This window comes from Heterodontus francisci, chromosome 36 (assembly GCF_036365525.1).
Source record: "Heterodontus francisci isolate sHetFra1 chromosome 36, sHetFra1.hap1, whole genome shotgun sequence".
In the NCBI taxonomy this organism is placed as follows: domain Eukaryota; kingdom Metazoa; phylum Chordata; class Chondrichthyes; order Heterodontiformes; family Heterodontidae; genus Heterodontus; species Heterodontus francisci.
Window position 1 is genome coordinate 18417528 of NC_090406.1, and position 21810 is coordinate 18439337.

The window sequence follows — 21810 nt, forward strand, 5'->3', positions numbered from 1 at the left end:
TAAATTTAAATAGACTTACCTTCAATCTTCCAGGCTCACCCTGATCTTCGGTGCGGCAGTTGGCACTCCTGCGCCTTCAATTCCCCGTCCAGCGAAGGCCGGTGTGACGCTGGTGGGGGGGGGAGGAGGTAAGATTTTCAGTGAGGTGGGGGTCAAATAAACGTGGGTGTCAGGGATGGTGGGAAGGAGTGAACTTCAAACTTTGTGCAGTCTGGCAAGGGGTAGGTCTGATTTGAAAGGTAAGTGTTTTGGGGGGGTGGGGTGGGTGAAGGGCAAATAGTTAATGTAATTGTTATTGGGAGGCGGGAAAGGGGCATTAGAAATTTATTTAATAAATTTTAGGGTGTGTATTTTTAAAAATCCAAATTGACCAGCAGGGCTGGCTGCCCTTTAAAAAGGGCGCCAGCGCCTGCGTGCAGGCAGCTGACGCCATTGCCAGGGACAGACAGCCCACCCCCTCCACGAGATTATGGAGGGCGAGCCGCCCCGGCTATTTAAATGAGCCCGCCGCCTGTGAGATGTGGCAGCTCTTTGGTGAGCGACCCACACATGCGGGCCGCCATTTTTTGAGCTTGCCAACGAGATCGACAGCGGGCTCTTACGATCCAGCCAGGTGCTGCCTTCTGACCCTCATTTGAGCCCGACAGTGGGGTGCACAAGTCCACAGGGAAAATCCGGCCTCCAACGTCCCTTGAGTTGAGGAAATGAAAATCAGGCCGAATTCTCACTCCTCTGAAAATGTGATGTCAGATGAGGACAAGATCGGGATCGGCTGTAATGGGCCCTGTGGTCAAATTGTCAGCTTGACACTCATCATGAAGCTTCTCGTGTGATTAATAGCCGCTAGTGCAAGATGCTGGAGGGGACTGTCACCTGTGGAAACACACCCCAGCAAGGGGTGAATGCTTTCAGGAGAGGAATAGAGAAGAGATAATTGTGAGAAAAGATGCTCACATTAAAAGCAGCCTTTCACATGGAGCTTGATAATGGGGCGAGTCGCTGTTAATGAAAAGCACGGTACAACAGAATGTGTTTTGGCAATGAGTATGTTTTATAGAAGGCTTGTCGGTTTCTCTGTCCGAGAGTGAGTAATATAATAGCAGAGACTTTGGCATATCAGAGAGTGGCAGGGAAGGTCTTACGAGGAAAGGCTGAGGGACTTGAGGTTGTTTTCGTTAGAGAGAAGGAGGAGGAGAGGTGACTTAATAGAGACATGTAAGATAATCAGAGGGTTAGATAGGGTGGATAGTGAGAGTCTTTTTCCTCGGATGGTGATGGCAAACACGAGGGGACATAGCTTTAAGTTGAGGGGTGATAGATATAGGACAGATGTTAGAGGTAGTTTCTTTACTCAGAGAGTAGTAGGGGCGTGGAACGCCCTGCCTGCAACAGTAGTAGACTCGCCAACTTTAAGGGCATTTAAGTGGTCATTGGATAGACATATGGATGAAAATGGAATAGTGTATGTCAGATGGTTTCACAGGTCGGCGCAACATCGAGGGCCGAAGGGCCTGTACTGCGCTGTAATGTTCTATGTTCTATATTCTATATCAAAGAGGCTACAGTATATATGAATCCTGACTGGCAGTGACATGGAAGTAGCCAAGAACAATAAGTTATTAATGCATTCTTAACTATAGTTTTGCATTAGATATTTAGAGGGAGTAAACCTGCTCCCCATTGCATTAATTGAATCCAATTGTACAATAGCAGGTGGTTATGCAAAATCCGCAAGCATTGACGATTCTAGATAGGCTTTATCTGGTGTGTCACCACTCAACATAAAAGGATTATAGGTTTTTCAGTACATCATGCAAATTGAAGTTAATTCAGTACTTCTGTTTAAAGTATCTACCCTGGCTAATCCAACAATGGATTTATTGACATGCGAGTCAAAATCACAGGGTGGGGGGTGGGGGCGTTGGGGGGGGGAAGGGAAGTTGGGGAATTTCCAGTATGTGACGCACGTAACAAGGTCATAAACTTGTTCCTTACAAATAGGTTTACTATTTGTTATACATATTGCACAGTAGAAACCTTCCCTCACCCCACAGTCTGTAAAAGTAGCTAACCCAATCTAAAGTATTGCTCTAAACCAACAGTTTACTTTTCAGCCAAAAGATTAGAAAATACATTGAATCCTAACATTGCAAAAAATGAATGAGTACGGTTATTGAGCAAAATTGCCCAAGATTATCTCCCGCATATTAAGTTAGATATTGCAATTTGCTTTCTCCTGTTTTCATTTCCTTTCCAGAAAGCAAGAACTCACGCTGCAGTACAAAATGAAGACTTTCATTTATATAGCACCTTTCGCAATCTCAGGACACCCCCAAAGTGCTTTAGAGCCAATGAAGTACTTTTGAAGTGTAGTTGTAATATAGGAAACATGACAGCCAATTTGCGAGCAGCAAGGTCCCAGAAACAGCAATATGATAATAACTAGACATTCTGTTTTTAGTGATGTTGGTTGAGGGATAAATATTGGCCAGGACACCGGGAATAACTCACCTACTCTTCTTTGAAATGGTGCCGCAAGACCTATTGTGTCCACTTCAGACAGCAGACGGAGCCTTTGTTTAACATCTCATTCAAAAGACAACAGCTGGAATTTTACCGAGCCATTTGAGCGAGGTTAGAGGCAGGGGGACCATAAAGTGGGAGCGGACCGCATTGGGCCAGAAGTCCGACATCTGACATTACTTCCGGGCAGGAACCAATCAGAGCGGACTTCTGACATCAGGGTGACGGGACACCAATTGATGTATTTAAAAGGCCAATTAACTGAAATTTTACGGGGCGTTTTGGATGCACAGGGACCACGGGGCTTTGAAGTCCCGCCTGGTAAAACAAGACGGCAGTGAAGCAGGGCAGGGCAAGGAAGTGGGGTAAGTACTGGCTCTCCAATGAAGCCATCAGAAGAGCCAGTGTATGATGGAAGGAAGGGTGGTGCGCAAAGGGAAATGGCAGTTGTTGGCAGAAGGGAGAGGAAGGTCAGGAGTGTCGGGCCATGTGTCTAGAGTCGCCTGGGAAAGTGGCATTTGCTCAGAGGATAGGACTGTTGGGCATGTTTGGGGGAGTGAGGGGCATCCTTGTTGAAGGCCTAAGATTCAGAAAGGCCACCTGCCATGGGCCTTATTCACCCAGACCTTGTGGCCCCCATTGAGGAGGAGGGGCAGCCTAGAGGGAAGGAGGTCCAGGCACCGGCAGGGGCACATCACCAACTTTATAACCATCAAGAGGGCTAGCCTTGGGGTGAGCACAGCACAGAAGGGTGCAGAGTACCATGCTAACAACCACGTGCGCACAGAACCTATTCCTAGGAGACAGTCTACTACCCAAGGCTAAACTTTCTCCAAATGTCCAAGCGGAAATGTCTTCGAAGACTGCAGCTCTCCAGGAGGCCATCATTGATCTCTGCACCGCATATTGCAGGGCGAGCTGAGACCAATGGGGATTGGTGGGCACCCAATGTTAATGTCTCTGAAGATTGCCGTGGCTCTCAGCTTCTATGTCTCCAGCTCTTTCCAGGGATCCATTGGGGATATGTGGATCTCGCAGTCTGTGGCCAATCAATGCATGAAGGAGATGACCAATGCCATGTTCAAGATAACCAGCTATTGTGTGCAATACCGCACTGATCAAGCAGAAATGTCCATTGGGTTTGGGGCGATCGCTGGATTCCCTCAGGTGCAAGGTGTCATTGACTGCATGTATATGGCCATCAGGGCTCCCCCAGACCAGCCAGTAGCCTTCATCAACAGGGAGGGCTTCCACTCTCTCAATGTGCAACAGGTCTGGGACCACCAAAAGCAGATCCTTCAGGTGCGTGCATGGTTCCCAGAAAGCAGTCACAACGCATACATACTCTACTAGTCCCAGGTCCTACAGCTTTTCCAGCACCACCCCCCCCACTGGCGTGCCTTCAGGAATGAATACTTGAATACAAGGGTTACCTGCTGAAGACATGGAGACATGGCTACTCACATCTGTGAAAAATACACACATGTACAATACTTGCTATGAGTCAACTAGCACGACCATTGAGCACTCTATTGGCTTGATTGATCTGGTGGAGCCCTTCAGTATGCCTCCAGTGAGGGTCTCGCGTATTGTGATGGTCTGCTGTGCACAGAATTCCAGCCCCAGTCTCTGGATTGGGCCTTCAACCCACAACCTTCTGACTCAGAGGCAAGAGAGCTACCAACTGAATGGGTGTCAGTAACACTACAGCGATTTATCCAAATGACCATTCTTCACCTGTGAACTTGGACAATATGCATTGGGAGATCATTCCATCAGGAGTGCATCATGCCAGACCCGAATCATATCTTCACCTGATATCCACATATACACACTTTTCATCTCGGACCACTTAATTCCCTACCCCACCTTTACCACACAGATTTCCACAGTTCAAGGAGAAGGCCCACCACCACTTTCACAAGGGCAGCTAAGGATGGGCAGTACATACTTGCAAATTTATTTTTATTTAGAGATACAGCACTGAAACAGGCCCTTCGGCCCACCGAGTCTGTGCCGACCAACAACCACCCATTTATACTAACACTACAGTAATCCCATATTCCCTATCACCTCCCTACACTAGGGGCAATTTATAATGGCCAATTTACCTACCAACCTGCAAGTCTTTTGGATGTGGGAGGAAACCGGAGCACCCGGCGAAAACCCACGCAGACACAGGGAGAACTTGCAAACTCCGTACAGGCAGTACCCAGAATCGAACCCGGGTCCCTGGAGCTGTGAGGCTGTGGTGCTTACCACTGCGCCACTGTGCCTGATGCCCATATCCCAAGAACGACTTTAAAAAACGCTGGATAGCAATCATAAGTGGCTGATTTTCCCCTCTCTGGCTTAGAGTTGCTAAGACCAATTCTAGCAGTTATGTTTAGGGTAAAATTAACAAACATAGCATAGACTGATGCTTAAGACTGAAACTTTTATGCTGTCTGTGCCTTAGAGCCACAAAAGGCAGGTCAAACATTAGGTTTGACAAGTGGATTTACTGACTCAGCAGAAAAGGAGGAAAAATAATTTGCAGCACTGACAGTGCAGTCTCATACTCAATACTATTTATTTTTGGCTTGTTCCTCAGACCTTTTTAAGCTGAGATCACAGAGGTTGGAAGGAAATCGCACAAAGTGAGACTTGAGCCTGAGCTTACAAAAACGGATACCCTTTGTACCCTTTAACCTTTTCATGCATCCAGCAAGTTACAGCTAGTGCTTGATACAGCAGAAATTTTGTACTGTTAGGTTATAGGAATGGAATTCAAACCTAAATATAGGGTAATAGGATTGTGCCAGTGAAGAGATTCAACCTTTGTGGACCTGCAATTTAATCAGTTCTTGATTGAACAATAGTACTCAGACACAATTAGCAATAAATATAAATTAATAGCTTCTTTAAAGTGATTTATAATTCAACTGATTACTCCTATGTGCTTTTTTTTAAAGAAAGTAGCCTTTAACATTTATGTCAGAGGAATCCTTGAGCAATCTGTGCAGTGCTGTTTCAGTCCACAACCTGAATACTGTGGGCTGGATTTTATTCTGGCGACAGGGGTCCTGGTGGTGGGCCGGAAGGCAGGGTGGGTGGGGGGGGGGGGGGGGGATGTGGGGGGACGGCAGTGTCCAGTTGCTATTTAACGGAGGGCAGCCAATTAACTGCCTGCCGTCAGGGACACTATCCATTTAAGGGATGAGCTCCCACCTCCAAAGCTGCCTGCCAATCAGAAGGCCAGCAGTTCGGCAGTACCGATAGTGCCACTGGGGGATTGGTGGCCACTGCCAGTATTGCAGAAGGCCCTGCAGTAGCCAAGGTGTTGGAGACTCCGGGACAGGTAAGTGGGGTCATTCAGCAGGCTCCAGCGATGAAGTGGGGGGTGAGTTAGTGAGGGTAGGTGGGTGCATCCCGGGGGAGCAGCCACTGCCACCAGGGGGACTTTCTGGGCATCCTGGATTGCCCCCAAAGGAGGGCCCCCCGCCAACCCTGCTAAGACAAAATGGCAGGGGGCCAGACAACATCGGGAATGGCACCCTTAACCATTTTGTTTCCTATCCTGTGTTCAGTTCTGATCACCATAACACAAGGGAGAAGGTCACATGCTGGAGGCAGTACAGAGGAGTCACAAGACTGATCATCCCTGGTGCCAAAATGGCTGATTATCAAGAAAGACCACAGAAACTAGGAATTTAGTATTTAATAAAGTTGCAAAAGGAGGGCAAGAGGACACAGGTTGAAATTAATAAACAATGAATTTAAGACTGATATCAGAAGATTTTCCTGCACACAAAGTGCGGTCAACATTTAACATGGACTCCCAGTTAGAGTAGTGGAGGCAAAAATCCTGGTAGTATTTAAGAAATGATAGGATATTGCAATGTGGGGACTTCAGGATCTATCTGAATGAATGATTTTAGATGGACCAAATGGCCATTGTCATCCATAACTATCTTGTGTATTGGTTTAAATGGATTGGTTACATGCTGCATTTTACGCTGAGCAGTTAGTGGGATCACATGACTCAGGAACAATATGATACTACAAGCCCTGTTAATGGGAATAAGCTTTTTATCTACCTCCTGTCTAATTTTCTTCCTCCAACTCTTGAAGCTTTGTCATGCTGGGGTGTGGTTCCACTAGCTCATCCAAGCAGCCTCTCTTCAACTGTGAATGTTGGCAGACTATTCATCCACAAGACATCACAGCCAAGCTTGATCTTGTCCTCACCTGACATCCATTAACATGTTTTTGCCTGCATTAATGACTGTTATGAGATGAGGAGATGAAATGGTGGCTGATTTTTATCTTTCCTATGTCTTGAGGCCATGTCTAGCAACCACCTTGCCTGATACCAGCCATCTCAACATAAACTGGGAATTCAACCAGGGAGCTGCTGGTTTGCATTATTTAGTTGCATGTTTGCTTTACCAATTGAGCCTTTGGGAGATCATTCAAAAGTTTAGTGTGGGGCAACATTTGTTCAGGCGCAGATTCGTTCACTATATTTTCCAATATAGGTCAACTATTCCGACTGACACTCCATGTTGGAGCTCATAGAGTGTTCCTTGTGTACTGTAATCAGAAAGCTGACCTTCTAAATGGTGCGATCTCTGCATTCCCAGTATTGCCTGGCATAAAGTCAATTCACCCCGGGGTTAAACGGAGGGCCGGTATATTTTGTACTTCAAAGAGAGAAAGACTTGCGTGCATATTACCTTATCACCTACTCAGAAACATTTCCATATACTTTGCTATACAATGAATTGCTTTGAAATGCAGTAACAATTGCTACTTGGACAAATGTGGCTGCTATTATGCATGCACCAAAAATGCGTGAAGGGGTGAAGTGTTAACTAATCTGTTTTTAGGTGGTGTTGGTTGAGGAAGGAATGTTTATCAGGAAACTGGGACAGCTCCGTATTTTTTTTCAAATAGTACTGCAGGATTTTTAATGTCAACTTGAACCACAAGAACAGGCAGCCTTCAATTTAACAGAACATTCAAAGGATAGGGCTGGGATTGGAATGCATTACTAGGCCATTACACAACCAAAGAGTTTTGAAATTGCTACACCTATAAGAACAATACTCAATCTATGAACGTTTGACAAAAGAACTTAAAAAGAGAAGTCAGAATGCGGAAAGGTGATTGGGCTCAGTGGTAGTTTAATATTTTATCGACCTTTCTCTTAAGAGTTTCCTAAACTTCTTTGTTGTCTTCCAGATTTATAATGTACACTCCAAGTTATGTTTAATAATATATGCAGCATTCAAGTTTTGGGTCATTGTTTTCTGAAGGAAAAGATGACAGTCTGTCTCCTATATATAACAGTAGGAGTTTCATTTTATTTGTTTTGTGACATGGGGCATGAGAATATGGTAATTTATGAGAAATGTGTGTGTTAATGCAGCGTCAATGCTATATCCACTGTATATGGAATTTTAACAATTCATTCTCGTGATGTGGGCAACACTGGCATGGCTGGCATTTATAGCCCAAACCTGGTTTGATGTAACTGAGTGACTTGCTAGGCCATTTCAGAGGGGCATTAAAAGTCAATCACATTGATGTGGGACTGGAGTCACATTTAAGCTAGACCAGATAAGGATGTTGGGTTTCTTTTCCTAAAAGAACATTTACTGATGCCAGCTTTTAATTTCCAGATTATAAATTGCAGTCAAATTGAAGATGGGATTTGAAGTCATACTCCTTGGATTACTCATTCAGTATGGGCGGCACAGTGGCGCAGTGGTTAGCACCGCAGCCTCACAGCTCCAGCGACCCGGGTTCAATTCTGGGTACTGCCTGTGTGGAGTTTGCAAGTTCTCCCTGTGTCTGCGTGGGTTGTTTCCTCCCACAAGCCAAAAGACTTGCAGGTTGGTAGGTAAATTGGCCATTATAAATTGCCCCTAGTATAGGTAGGTGGTAGGGAAATATAGGGACAGGTGGGAATGTGGTAGGAATATGGGATTAGTGTAGGATTAGTATAAATGGGTGGTTGATGGTCGGCACAGACTCGGTGGGCCGAAGGGCCTGTTTCAGTGCTGTATTTCTAAACTAAACATAATAACCATAGCACTACTGCACCCCTTACAAAATGTAGTACCATATCATAGATCTACTTCCATTTGAAGAAATAAAGTATCTGTTCTTACTTTTTTCCAAAAATATACATTATTCATAAAAATTTGCAAAAAAATACATAACAAAACAGTTTAAATTTGATATTTCAGAAAGGACAATAAAGATCGGATTCCTTCGATACGGAACATGGGGTGCCTCACAACTCTTGCAACCATTTTATATGCAATGGAAAAGCCCCTGGAAAGGACGGTACTACCGCTGAAATAATCAAGAGTGCCAAGCCTGCTATATGCTCAGCACTCCATGAACTGCTTTGCCTGTGCTGGGATGAGGGAGCAGTACCACAGGACATGCACGATGCCAATATCATCACCCCCACAGGACATGCACGATGCCAATATCATCACCCTCTATAAGAACAAGGGTGACCACGGTGACTGCAACAACTACTGTGGAATCTCCCTGCTCAGCAGAGTGGGGAAAGTCTTCGCTCGAGTCATTTTAAACAGACTCCAGAAGCTGGCTGAGCATGTCTACCCACAGGCACAGTGCAGCTTTCGAGCAGAGAGATCCACTATTGACATGCTATTCTCCCTTCGCCAGCTACAGGAGAAATGCCGCGAACAACAGATGCCCCTCTACGTTGCTTTCATAGATCTCACCAAAGCCTTTAACCTCGTCAGCAGACTTGGTCTCTTCAGACTACTAGAAAAGATCAGATGTCCACCAAAGCTATAAGTATCATCACCTCATTCCATGACAATATGAAAGGCACAATTCAGCATAGCGGTGCCTCATCAGACCCCTTTCCTATCCTGAGTGGTATGAAACAGGGCTGTGTTCTCGCACCTACACTGTTTGGGATCTTCTTCTCACTGCTGCTCTCACATGCGTTCAAGTCTTCAGAAGAAGGAATTTTCCTCCACACAAGATCAGATGGCAGGTTGTTCAACCTTATCCACTTTAGAGCGAAGACCAAAGTACGGAAAGTCCTCATCAGAGAACTCTTCGTTGCTGATGATGCTGCATTAACATCCCCGACAGAAGAGTGTCTACAGAGACTCATCGACAGGATTGCGTCTGCTTGCAACGAATTTGGCCTAACCATCAGCCTCAAGAAAACGAACATCATGGGACAGGACGTCAGAAATGCTCCATCCATCAATATCAGCGACCACGCTCTGGAGGTGGTTCAAGGGTTCACCTACCTAGGCTCAACTATCACCAGTAACATGTGTCTGGATGCAGAAATCAACAAGCGCATGGGAAAGGCATCTGCTACTATGTCCAGACTGGCCAAGAGGGTGTGGGAAAATGGCTCACAGACAAGGAACACAAAAGTCCGAGTGTATCAAGCCTGTGTCCTCAGTACCTTGCTCTATGGCAGCAAGGCCTGGACAATGTACGTCAGCCAAGAGCGACGTCTCAACTCATTCCATCTTCACTGCCTCCGGAGAATCCTTGGCAGGACCGTATCTCCAATGCAGAAGTCCTCGAGGCAGCCAACATCCCCAGCATATACACCCTACTGAGCCAGCGGCGCTTGAGATAGCTTGGCCATGTGAGCCGCATGGAAGATGGCAGGATCCCCAAGGACGCATTGTACAGTGAGCTCGTCAATGGTCTCAGACCCACCGGCCATCCATGTCTCCGCTTTAAAGACATCTGTAAACGCGACATGACCTCCTGTGACATTGACCACAAGTTGTGGAAGTCAGTTGCCAGTGATCACCAGAGCTGGCGGACAGCCATAAAGGCGAGGCTAAAGAGTGGCGAGTCGAAGAGACTTAGCAGTTGGCAGGAAAAAAGACAGAAGTGCAAGGAGAGAGCCAACTATGTAACAGCCCCGACAACCAATTTTATCTGCAGCGCCTGTGGAAGAGTCTGTCACTCCATGAATTGGCCTTTATAGCCACTCCAGGCACTGCTGCACAAACCACTGACCACCTCTAGGTGCTTACCCATTGTCTCTCAAGACAAGGAGGCCAAACAAGAAGAGAAGACATTACACAGCGAAAACAATGTAGGTGTATACAGCCCAAGGAGTTTTACATGGGTTCCAGCCCCTCAGTAAACTATGGTGGAAGGACATCACACAGTAGCCTTTCCCCATTGAACCTTTGTGGAAGCTGCCCTAAGCTTTAGTGCGTCCCTCAGCATATAGTCCTGGACCTTGGAATGTGCCAGCCTGCAACACTCAGTCGTTGACAACTTTTTGCACTGGAAGGCCAGCAAGTTTCGGGAAGACCAAAGAACATCTTTCACCGGGTTGATGGTCCTCCAGCAGCAGTTGATGTTTATCTTGGTGTTCATCCCTGGGAATAGCCCATTGAGCACACAGTCCTGTGTTACAGAGCTGCTTGGGATGAATGCTCTTAATATCTACGCAATGGCCACTGCTAGAAAGTGCGTGGATTCAGGAATGGGCTTAGCTGCAATGCTGAACATAGACCACCCAGAACCTATCGGCAACACTCACCTATCTAAGCTCCTGCCTGATGAACGCTCACTGGAATGATGTAGCAGAGAGTAGGAGCATTCTTTTGGAACTGCACATCAGCAATGTTTTCAGGAGCAGAGGGGACAAATTTGGGGAAAATGTTAAAAAGAAATATCAAATCAACCCTGCAAGATGACAATTGATGCTTTCAGCATAACTCAATTAGAAATAGTCTGATTCACCCAGTCTTCTTAGATGAAATTGGGAAGTCAAGAGGAAGGGTGTTGCACCAGACCACAATGTGTGTGCAACATTAACCCACCACCACTAAGACAGAAAAAAAGAAAGGAAGGTCATGAACTCTTTTCATCACAGCAGATAGAATTAAAATTCTTGAAATGCGTGCCTTTACCACAGTGTTTCAAAAAACAGACAAGTCCTATTGACTGAAGCCTTTCCACAGAGCATATTTTACTGACTGACGAAACAGCCAGTAGAACGAATGAAGGCAGCTAGCAGAGAGAGTCAGTAAATGTTATTCGCCAAGGGGCCTATTTACAGAAAAGAAGCCATTATTATCTCCATCAGAATTAAAATTAAATGCATACAATACTATGTATTTTATTTTTAACAATTCAAACATTTCACCCTTCCAATATTTGCCCCCTGAAAGCTTGAACTCTTGCTGGCAATGGCAGGTCCCATGCAGTGTCTTACTAAACTGGTCGCTGTCCAAGTGTGAGTCTATCATTCATTGTTGGCTGCCTATACTGGTATCTCAGTCAATTCTCTTCACCCAACATGACTGACACACACAAACACACACAAAGAACAAAGAACAGTACAGCACAGGAACAGGCCATTCGGCCCTCCAAGCCTGCGCCGATCTTGATGCCTGCTTAAACTAAAACCTTCTGCACTTCCGGGGTCTGTATCCCTCTATTCCCATCCTATTCATGTATTTGTCAAGATGCCTCTTAAACGTCGCTATCGTACCTGCTTCCACCACCTCCCCCAGCAGCAAGTTCCAGGCACTCACCACCCTCTGTGCAAAGAACTTGCCTCGCACGTCCCCTCTAAACTTTGCCCCTCGCACCTTAAACCTATGCCCGCTAGTAACTGACTCTTCCACCCTGGGAAAAAGCTTCTGACTATCCACTCTGTCCATGCCGCTCATAACTTTGTAAACCTCTATCATGTCGCCCCTCCACCTCCATCGTTCCAGTGGAAACAATCCGAGTTTATCCAACCTCTCCTCATAGCTAATGCCCTCCAGACCAGGCAACATCCTGGTAAACCTCTTCTGCACCCTCTCCAAAGCCTCCGCGTCCTTCTGGTAGTGTGGCGACCAGAATTGCACGCAATATTCTAAGTGTGGCCTAACTAAGGTTCTGTACAGCTGCAGCATGACTTGCCAATTTTTATACTCTATGCCCGGACCGATGAAGGCAAGCATGTCGTATGCCTTCTTGACTACCTTATCCACCTGCGTTGCCACTTTCAGTGACCTGTGGACCTGTACGCCCCGAACTCTCTGCCTGTCAATACTCCTAAGGGTTCTGCCATTTACTGTATACTTCCCACCTGCATTAGACCTTCCAAAATGCATTACCTCACATTTGTCCGGCTTAAACTCCATCAGCCATTTCTCCGCCCAAGTCTCCAACCGATCTATATTCTGCTGTATCCTCTGACAATCCTCATCACTATCCGCAACTCCACCAACCTTTGTGTCGTCCGCAAACTTACTAATCAGACCAGCTACATTTTCCTCCAAATCATTTATATATACTACAAAGAGCAAAGGTCCCAGCACTGATCCCTGCGGAACACCACTAGTCACAGCCCTCCATTCAGAAAAGCACCCTTCCACTGCTACCCTCTGTCTTCTATGACTGAGCCAGTTCTGTATCCATCTTGTCAGCTCACCTCTGATCCAGTGTGACTTCACCTTTTGTACCAGTCTGCCATTGTCAAAGGCTTTACTGAAGTCCATATAGATAACATCCACTGCCCTTCCTTCATCAATCATCTTTGTCACTTCCTCAAAAAACTCAATCAAATTAGTGAGACACGATCTCCCCTTCACAAAACCATGCTGCCTCTCGCTAATAAGTTTGTTTGTTTCCAAATGAGAGTAAATCCTGTCCCGAAGAATCCTCTCTAATAGTTTCCCTACCACTGACGAAAGGCTCACTGGCCTATAATTTCCTGGATTATCCTTGCGACCCTTCTTAAACAAAGGAACAACATTGGCTATTCTCCAGTCCTCTGGGACCTCACCTGTAGCCAATGAGGATGCGAAGATTTCTGTCAAGGCCCCGGCAATTTCTTCCCTTGCCTCCCTCAGTATTCTGGGGTAGATCCCATCAGGCCCTGGGGACTTATCTACTTTAATGTTTTGCAGGACACCCAACACCTCCTTTTTGATAATGAGATGACTGAGACTATCTACACTCCCTTCCCTAGGCTCATCATCCACCAAGTCCTTCTCTTTGGTGAATACTGATGCAAAATACTCATGCACCTTCTACCTTCCCCACTAGTTGACTAATGTATCACAAATCAAAGACTGGACCTAAGATCCTCTGGTCCATCGAGGTCAATTTTACACTATTATCCACGACAGAAAACAACCTCAGCATAGCCCATTATCTCTTGCTGTGCAAAGCAGTCTGTCATGAGTCAGCACCAGCACATGGTCCCTCCAGTGCATGACACTAGTTTGAGATAAGTATAAGAACATAATAGGAGCATAAGTAGACCATATGGCCCTCGAGCCTGCTCCGCCATTCAATGCACTCATGGCTGATCTTCTGCCTCAACTCCACTTTCCCTCCTGCTCCCCATATCCCTTGATTCCCTGAGAGATCAGAAATCTATCTATTCCAGCCTTGAATATACTCAACAGTGGTTTCAGACTGTCAGTTAACTTTTGGTTGCAATCTCAATGCAAAGATTCAATTCCACAATATAAATCTGATAAAGGACACACAACAATTGTTGACTTTAGTTGCCTGAAAGTTCTCTATTTGAGATTATTCATGTTGTATTGCTAATAAATAATTTGTTGCATGGTCTCTTTAAGAAGGGCCATTTTATTACTTATGGAACTTTAAATAAAATAGTGAATGTGAATCAAATGTTCTATTATCAGCTAGTCAGTTTAATGAAGGTATTTTAATAGGCTATGAAATAAATATAACCAAATGTTTTCATTCCCATAGGCAATAAAAGGTGATTTTTGTAGTCCTTTTCCTCACGAGGCCATTTCCCCCAATGGGATACAATTCACATCAATGAAGCTTTATGAGAGGTGAAAGCAAGTGATTACATTGCATGGGCCATTGCCTCTCACTTGATAAACCTTTTTGATGGAAACCATATTTTTGACATTCTCTCCATTAAATGACCCAGCATACAGCCACCCACAGCAAAGTTTGTTGACAGCCTTTCAGAGCATAGGGTCAGAATATAATTTGTGACATTATATTTATTCCTGCCACAACATTTCTATACCACAATCATTTCTGCATAGCTTTGCATGTCTGAAACCATGTGATAATAATCCCGTGAAACCCAAGTGTCGACCCAACCCATACCACAATATCAACCTGTTATCACTACTGTGTTAACTTGACTCCACCTTCAATGTCACCTTATCAGAATCTGCATCACCAACACAACCCCTCTCATAATAAACCCATTGCAACTTGCAACTATTTTGTCCCTTTTACAGGATTAACTTGTTATGAGCTACAATCCCAATGCCCCAACTCATATAAGCACTGGCCTGTGACAGCTCAACATCAATTGACAACATGACACACCGCAAAGTGTCAACCTGTATCTTGCTAAATAAATGGGATCATTTTGTTTCAAGTAATTAATGTTTTAAGAGTTAACCTCACCCCTGTATCAAAAGGTTAAAGGTTGAAGTTCCAAAGCTGCACATAAACTAACCTGGCACTTCAATGCAGCACTGAGGGGACTGCTGCATTGTCTCAAATGCCACCTTTCAGATGAAATGTTAAAGCACGCTTCCATCTGTTTGTTTAGTTGGGCATAGAAGATCCCATAACTCTATTTAAATAGGAACAGATAATTCTCCCTATGTACTGAGCACCATTCCTCCCTTAACCAACATTACTAAAAAAAAATTATCATCTCTGATAGGGTTTGTGCAACATTGCTGTTTGCAAATTGGTTCCTACATTTGCCTCCATGACAACAGTGACTCCAGCTAAAATACAAACTATTGATTTTTAAAAAATTGTTCTTGAGATGCGGACAATGCAGGACGAGCAAATTTATTTCCCATCCTTAATTGTCCCGAGAATGTGATGGTGGGCCTTCTCTTTGAAATGCGGTACATATTAATAATTTGGACAAATGTGGGAGGCATGACGGAGAAAATTGCTGATGACACAAAAATTGGCCGTGTGGTTGATAGTGAAGAGGATAGCCGTAGACTCCAGAAAGATAGCAATGGTTTGATTCAATGGAAAAGTGGCAAATGGAATTCAATCCAGATAAGTGTGAGGTAATGCATTTGGGGAGGGCAAATAAAGCGAGGGAATACACAATAACCGGGAGGATATTGAGAGGGATAGAAGAAGTGAGAGACCTTGGAGTGCATGTCCACAGGTCCCTGAGGGCGGCAGGACAAGTGGACAGAGTAGTGAAGAAGGCATACGGAATGCTTTCCTTTATTGGCTGAAGTGTAGAATACAAAAGCAGGGATGTAATGGTGGAACTGTATAAAACACTAGTTAGGCCACAGTTGGGGTATTGCGTGCAGTTCTGGTCACCACATTACAAAAAGGACATAATTGCTCTGGAGAGAGTACAGAGGAGATTTACAAGAATGTTGCCAGGGTTTGAAAGCTGCAGCCAACAGGGTAGATTGGATAGGCTATGGTTGTTTTCCTTAGAACAGAGGAGACTGACGGGTGACTTAATTGAGGTGTACAAAGTTATGAGGGGCTTAAATAGGGTAGACAGGAAGGACCTGTTTCCCCTCGCAGAGAGGTTAATTACCGGGGGCACAGATTTAAGGTGATTGGTAGAAGGATTAGAGGGGGCATGAGGAAAAGCTTTTTCACCCAGAGGGTGGTGGGTGTCTGAAATTCACTTCCAGGAATGGTGGTGGAGGCAGAAACCCTCAATTCTTCTAAAAAGGTACCTAGACATGCACCTGAAATGCTGTAACCGGCAAGGCTATGGACCAGGTGCTGGAAGGTGGGATTAGATTGGGCGGCTAGTTTTTTCGGCCAGCATGGACACAACGGGCTGAATGGCCTCCTGCTTGTGCTGAAATTTTTCTATGGTTCTATGGTCACAGGGTCCCCAGCTTCTGTTCTGTTCTTGTAGCCACGGTTTTGATGGGGCTAGTCCCATTCAGCTTCTGGTCAACAGTAACTCACTGATGGTGGGAGAGTTGATGAATGTGATGCATTGAAAGTCAATCAAAGGTAGTTGAGATTTTTGTTGTCTGAGATGGTCATTTCCTGCCATTTATGTGGCGTGAATGTTGCCTGCCACTTGTCCTTCCAAGTCTGGTTCTTACCCAGGTCCTGTTGTAAGCTAGCATGGGCTGTTTTATTTTCAAAGAAGTTGTGAATGATGCAGAACATTGCACGGAATGGTCAGCAAAGAGCCCCATTCCTGACCTGAGCTGAAATTAATGGAGGCAGAGTTGTCAGGAGAGAATTAGAATAGCCAAATTTGGAGGTTAATTGAACAGCTAAATATGGAACTCCTGCAGTGATGTCCTTGGGCTGTGATGAATGGCCATTAATAATTACTTTTCCCTTTGATCCCTGTTGACCTCAGCTTTGTGAGCATTAATTGGTACTAAGTCAAATACTGCTTTGATGTCAAAGGTATCTACTTTCATCTCTCCTCTGGCATTCACCTCTTGCATCCATATCAGGATCAAGCTTATAATGAGGTTGGAGTGGTTCTAGTGGAACCTGAACTGAGCCTTGGTGAGTAGGTTATTGGTGAAGTCACTTTGGGATGTTCTGACGATGTGGTCAGGTGCTATTCATTTTCTATTTTTTTTAATGTATTTTTTGTAGTGTAGTTTTTACGACTTTTTATGAAGAAAGTATATTTTTGGGGAAAAAAGGTGCTATTCTTTCTTTACGTAAACACAAGTTCTTCTGTCTTTTTCTCTTTAACGTGTTGCAATTTGGGTTAAAGTTACTTCCTCCTGCAATAGTAATCAGTCATCTCTTGCAGTACAACATAACTCATATAATACAGAACATATGTAAGTAGCAGTCTTCCATAGTGCAACAATGTGTGGTGCTAATAAGCGCATGGTCCAATGGCACACTAACCTCTGGTCTTCCAGCATTTCGAATAAAGTTTGTCTTAAAAAAAAAATAGCAAGTTAAGTCTTTTTAGTGGGTTATTTGACAAATGCATTACCACCGTGCAATACGGAACAGGGAGTTGCAGGTTCTGTACTAAGTTAGCTGACCTCAGAATTGTATACATCAGAAGTTTCTGCATTGAGCAGGTTACAGTCATTTAAGGGTACAATCATATCTGCTATTGTCTATAATCCTACTGACCATTCATATTTTTTTGTAGACAGTCAACATTTTGGACCCAAAATTTGCTTGCTAATGTTTGATCAGAGTAATCAATGGGGAATGAAATTTCCTGCAATCTTCTGAGGTTGTCCCATGAGGCAGCACACCACAGTTCTTCTGCACGTTCATTACCAGGTTTCATGACTTTTCATGTAGTGGAACAGACTTTTGGAGGTTGAGAAAAAGCCACAGGAATTAGACTGGACTCTGACTTCACCAGGTAAAACACTCAACATGCAAAAAAGACTAAAGCATCGCTGCCTGCAATTTTAACAGTTTGGTAAATTTTTGATCAGCGATTCTCTCTATCTGCCCCCATAGTGCCTAGCTTCCTATACAAGCTGACCCTACAATTCAACTCTCCAGTGATCAAGTTCCCATCTAACCAAATTTGCAGTAGTCAGATCTGTAGCCATCCAACCCTGCAGTAACCAAGTTTCTCCCACAACTTAAACTGTCTCAGCCCAGCCAAACCTGACCGAGTGTTCCAAGCTCCCTGGCTGACCAAATCCTGTAGTCCCCAGCTCTCCATGAGGCCCAATCCAACGTTACAGTTACCCTCCCCAAAACATATCCACTTAACTCAACTCTCTAGTCACCAGCTCTTTGACTGCCTGACTCAAACTTGTAGTGCTCAGCTCCCTCCACCAGACCCAGCCCTGTGGTGGCCAGCTCTCCCCTGACCTGCCCTGCCTAATCCTAAGTGTAGTAGGCAGCTACAAGAGAGGAATGCATTTGTGTTGAAGGTGTAACAGTTACAGCAAAGGAACAGACTTAAATGGAAAGCCCTATTTATGTTAAGTCACTCTGCAGCATACGCAAGTGAATCAGAGGTGTGCAGCCTTGTCATACCAAGATCTGATACCAAGATGTTCATAAAAAATTTCAAGCACTCTAGAGGTCCTCCCATGAATTATTATGGCTCAAGCCTTCAGCATACACACTGCTGATTTTGATGGCTCCCTGGCTCTTTAGAAAATATTTGTCTCAGAGGTGGAGTTTTAACAAGCTCGGGGGATTTCTGGTTCATTGTCCTCATTGCCGCCACCCCCGTCCCCCACTCCCCCAGAAGTTGGGTGATCCTGAGAAAAAGAACAGATTGAGTATTTCTACCCGTGTTGTTAATTGTTTTAAATAAACTGTTGGTATATTTAAAATATTAAAAAGAAACACGCTCAATGTCATCTGTCTTTAGTATAAACTTGGCAGCAGTATCAAAACTTGGAATAGTTAGCAAAAATATCAGAAGACTGTGTCAAACAATCTTAGGCTCTCCCCCAATGTTTGCAGAGTTCATATTGGCCAATATTGCTCTTTTTTATTCCTTCTCTAGTTAAAACAAAAATTAACGTCTTTTTACTGACCTCTCAAGTCTTGTTCATTTTCGCATACAGTATCAAACATCACAACCTTGTCCTTTTTTAATTTGCTTTATGATTATTGAAATTGGATTAAAATGGAATATTCCAAGTGGTTTTAATCTTTAAAAATGACATGGTTTTATTGCTTCATTAGGCAGCATGGCTAAGAGGCAAAGCAGAAAGTTAAGCCTGGACCACTGCATTTTCTTCACATTTATCTGCAATCTTTCCTGGACCAGTTTTGGGTTTGAAAAGTAGAATTACAATGCTGGAAAAGGCCCCTGAAATGATTGAACTATGAATATCTTTGAGGGAAGCAAGTGGCACAGACCTCCCGACAAATATGGGGTGATTCCCTGTTGCAACACTCCCTAAGGGGAGCGGCAATCACAGACAGCACATCCCATGAAGTTGAAAGCGTCATTAAAAATTGACCGAATAAAAAAAATTGGCAGTGCTGTTGAAGTTGCACGCAGTGATGCTTTAATCATTTTAATGCCTTGAGTGTTTTACCTTACAAAATCCCACAAGTTTCTGTCCGTTAATTTTAATGGATGGAAAATCAGGAACTGCATACTCAAAATTTCCCAAGAATGGCTCACTGCACGATTGGTCCCTGTTGGGAGCACTGAATCATTGAATCGCTCTTTTGCAAGCTTCACATCCCCCTACTGAACATTCTGAACCCACTACTGCAGCAACATGCACTCTCATTTACTTAGGGATTTTTTTGCGGCAATTTAAGTGCTGCAATGTTGGGTATACCTGCAGCTTAAGTTATGAGTGGCTGGTGTCCCGCTCCATTTCAATGTAACTCAAAATTTTCATGTGCCATTGCTTTATATTTAAGGCTTTTTCTAAAGTTGTTAGCATGTCTGGGGGAGTGCCATTTTCTTTTTAAAGGTGTTGGCCAACTTTTGCTGTTTTTTCACATTTGGCATGTATGTAGTGCGACCAACAGTCCAGGATTAACCTGGAGTCTCCAGGAATTATAGATTAATCTCCTGGACATTGCTGTGAGCATGGAGGGAGAAAAATCATTTTTGAACCTTTCTGCAAGTTGTGGAATTGGGAGGAAACTTTGGTGGTTGGAGCCGAGAGGTCATCAGGAATAGAGAGTTGTCAAGCTTGGACGTATTGCAAGAAGCAATTAGGACCTGACACAATCCCCTGTTTGCCAAGAGAAATGTCTTGCCCCAATTATGCAAACATGAAAGCTCACAATAGGTTTTACAACCCATTTAGGCCTTTAGTTTGATTGCAGGGCAGGCCTGTGGTCGAAATATAAACCAGAACTGTACCCAAATAGTGCCAAAAGAATGGCCATTTCTACCCCTGTTTTAAATAAAATTAGTTTGAGAACTATTATCAATTCTTGTGTTGATATATAGCTTTATTAAGAGATGTAGATATTATCCTTTCTAGGAATTTTTCAATACTTGCTGGAGTAGGTCTATCTACACTAGTCACTGTTGATTATCGTTTATCGTGTTGCTAAGGAAACCACAAGCATCAAACTCAAACAACACTCTCTAAAATCCAACTGGGATGGCTTGATAATTGAGGGGGGGGGGGGGGGGGGTGGAGGAGAAGGCCTGAAGCTCCCACCAATTCATGTTTAACCTGTGTCAAACTAATCAGTCAAAAATAATCAAAATTGTATTCTTACGAGTTTAATTCTTTATTCCCAGTTACTGTTTCATCAAATGTTACATTTGTGGTTATAGTTTAGATTGCATTTTTTGCTTGCAGGATGTGGTTTAAAGTTCCAGTATGGGCTCCCACGCTACCTTAGTGGGTAAGCGTACTACATGTTGTGGTACAGTTAACATAAAACAGGAAGGTCCCAACTTTAATCAAGATGTATATTGTGGTAGCTGATCTCAGTCGGGATGGTGGTCAGTGTGCAGCAGCTGACCTTAGTGCCTCGGGTCTAGGGAATTAAAGTAACCAGTCAGGTTTTTATTCTTGATCACTATTCCAGCTGGAAAGTGAGCGCGGGTGGATGTTGTGAGAGGATGGGGTTGACTTATGATTCTTTCTATGATTCTATTCTGGATATGCACCTCAAATGCCGTAATCTGCAGGTCTACTGACCAAATGCTGGAAGGTGGGATTAGACTGGGTGGATCGTTTTTCAGCCGGCACAGATACGATTGGCCAAGTGGTCTCTTTCTGTGCCGTAAGCTTTCTATGATTCAATGATGTTACTTGCAATGCCCTCCATAACCAATTTGCCAGCTAAAAAGAAAAGACTTGCATTTATATAGTGCTTTTCATGACCTCACAGTGTCTCAAAGCGCTTTACAGCCAATGACGTATTTTTCAAGTGTAGTCACTGTTGTAGGATACGTGGCAGCCAATTTGCAAACAAGAGGTTTCCACAAACAGCATTGGGATAATGACCAGATAATTGTTTTTAATGATGTTGGTTGAGGGACACTGAGGATAACTACCCTGCTCTTTTTTGAAAAATGGTTTCAGGGATCTGTCTGAGAGAGCAGACAGGGCCTGGTTTGTCGTCTCATCCAAAAGACGACACCTCCAACAGTGCAGCACTCCCTCAGTAATGCACTGGATTGTCAGCCTAGGTTTTTCTGCTAAAGTCTCTGGAGTGGAAGTACTAATACTGACAGCCTAGGCTTATGTGTGAAGAGTGGCCATTTAGGCTGCTGACTGCCTGAGCACTGTATACCAGCAAGAGCCAGTGCCTTCTAAAAGGGAAAGGTGGGAAGGGAATACTTCTGGGTAACAGTTTTGCCAGCTTTCATTAAACCACGCGCCAGCATACCTA

General features: G+C 44.2%; 1 protein-coding gene across 13 annotated transcripts in view; it reads right to left on the reverse strand.

Annotated features, from left to right (window-relative positions):
• LOC137351625 (uncharacterized) overlaps window positions 1-21810 on the reverse strand; it is a 120184-nt gene that overhangs the window by 22788 nt on the left and 75586 nt on the right. For 7 of the 13 annotated variants that reach the window (XR_010969537.1, XR_010969535.1, XR_010969536.1 and 4 more), the window contains one exon: window positions 20-109. The exons of the other annotated variants lie outside the window; for them this stretch is intronic. The gene's annotated coding sequence lies outside the window, so the exon portion shown is untranslated. The remainder of the gene's footprint in view (window positions 1-19; window positions 110-21810) is intronic. 13 annotated transcript variants of the gene reach the window in all.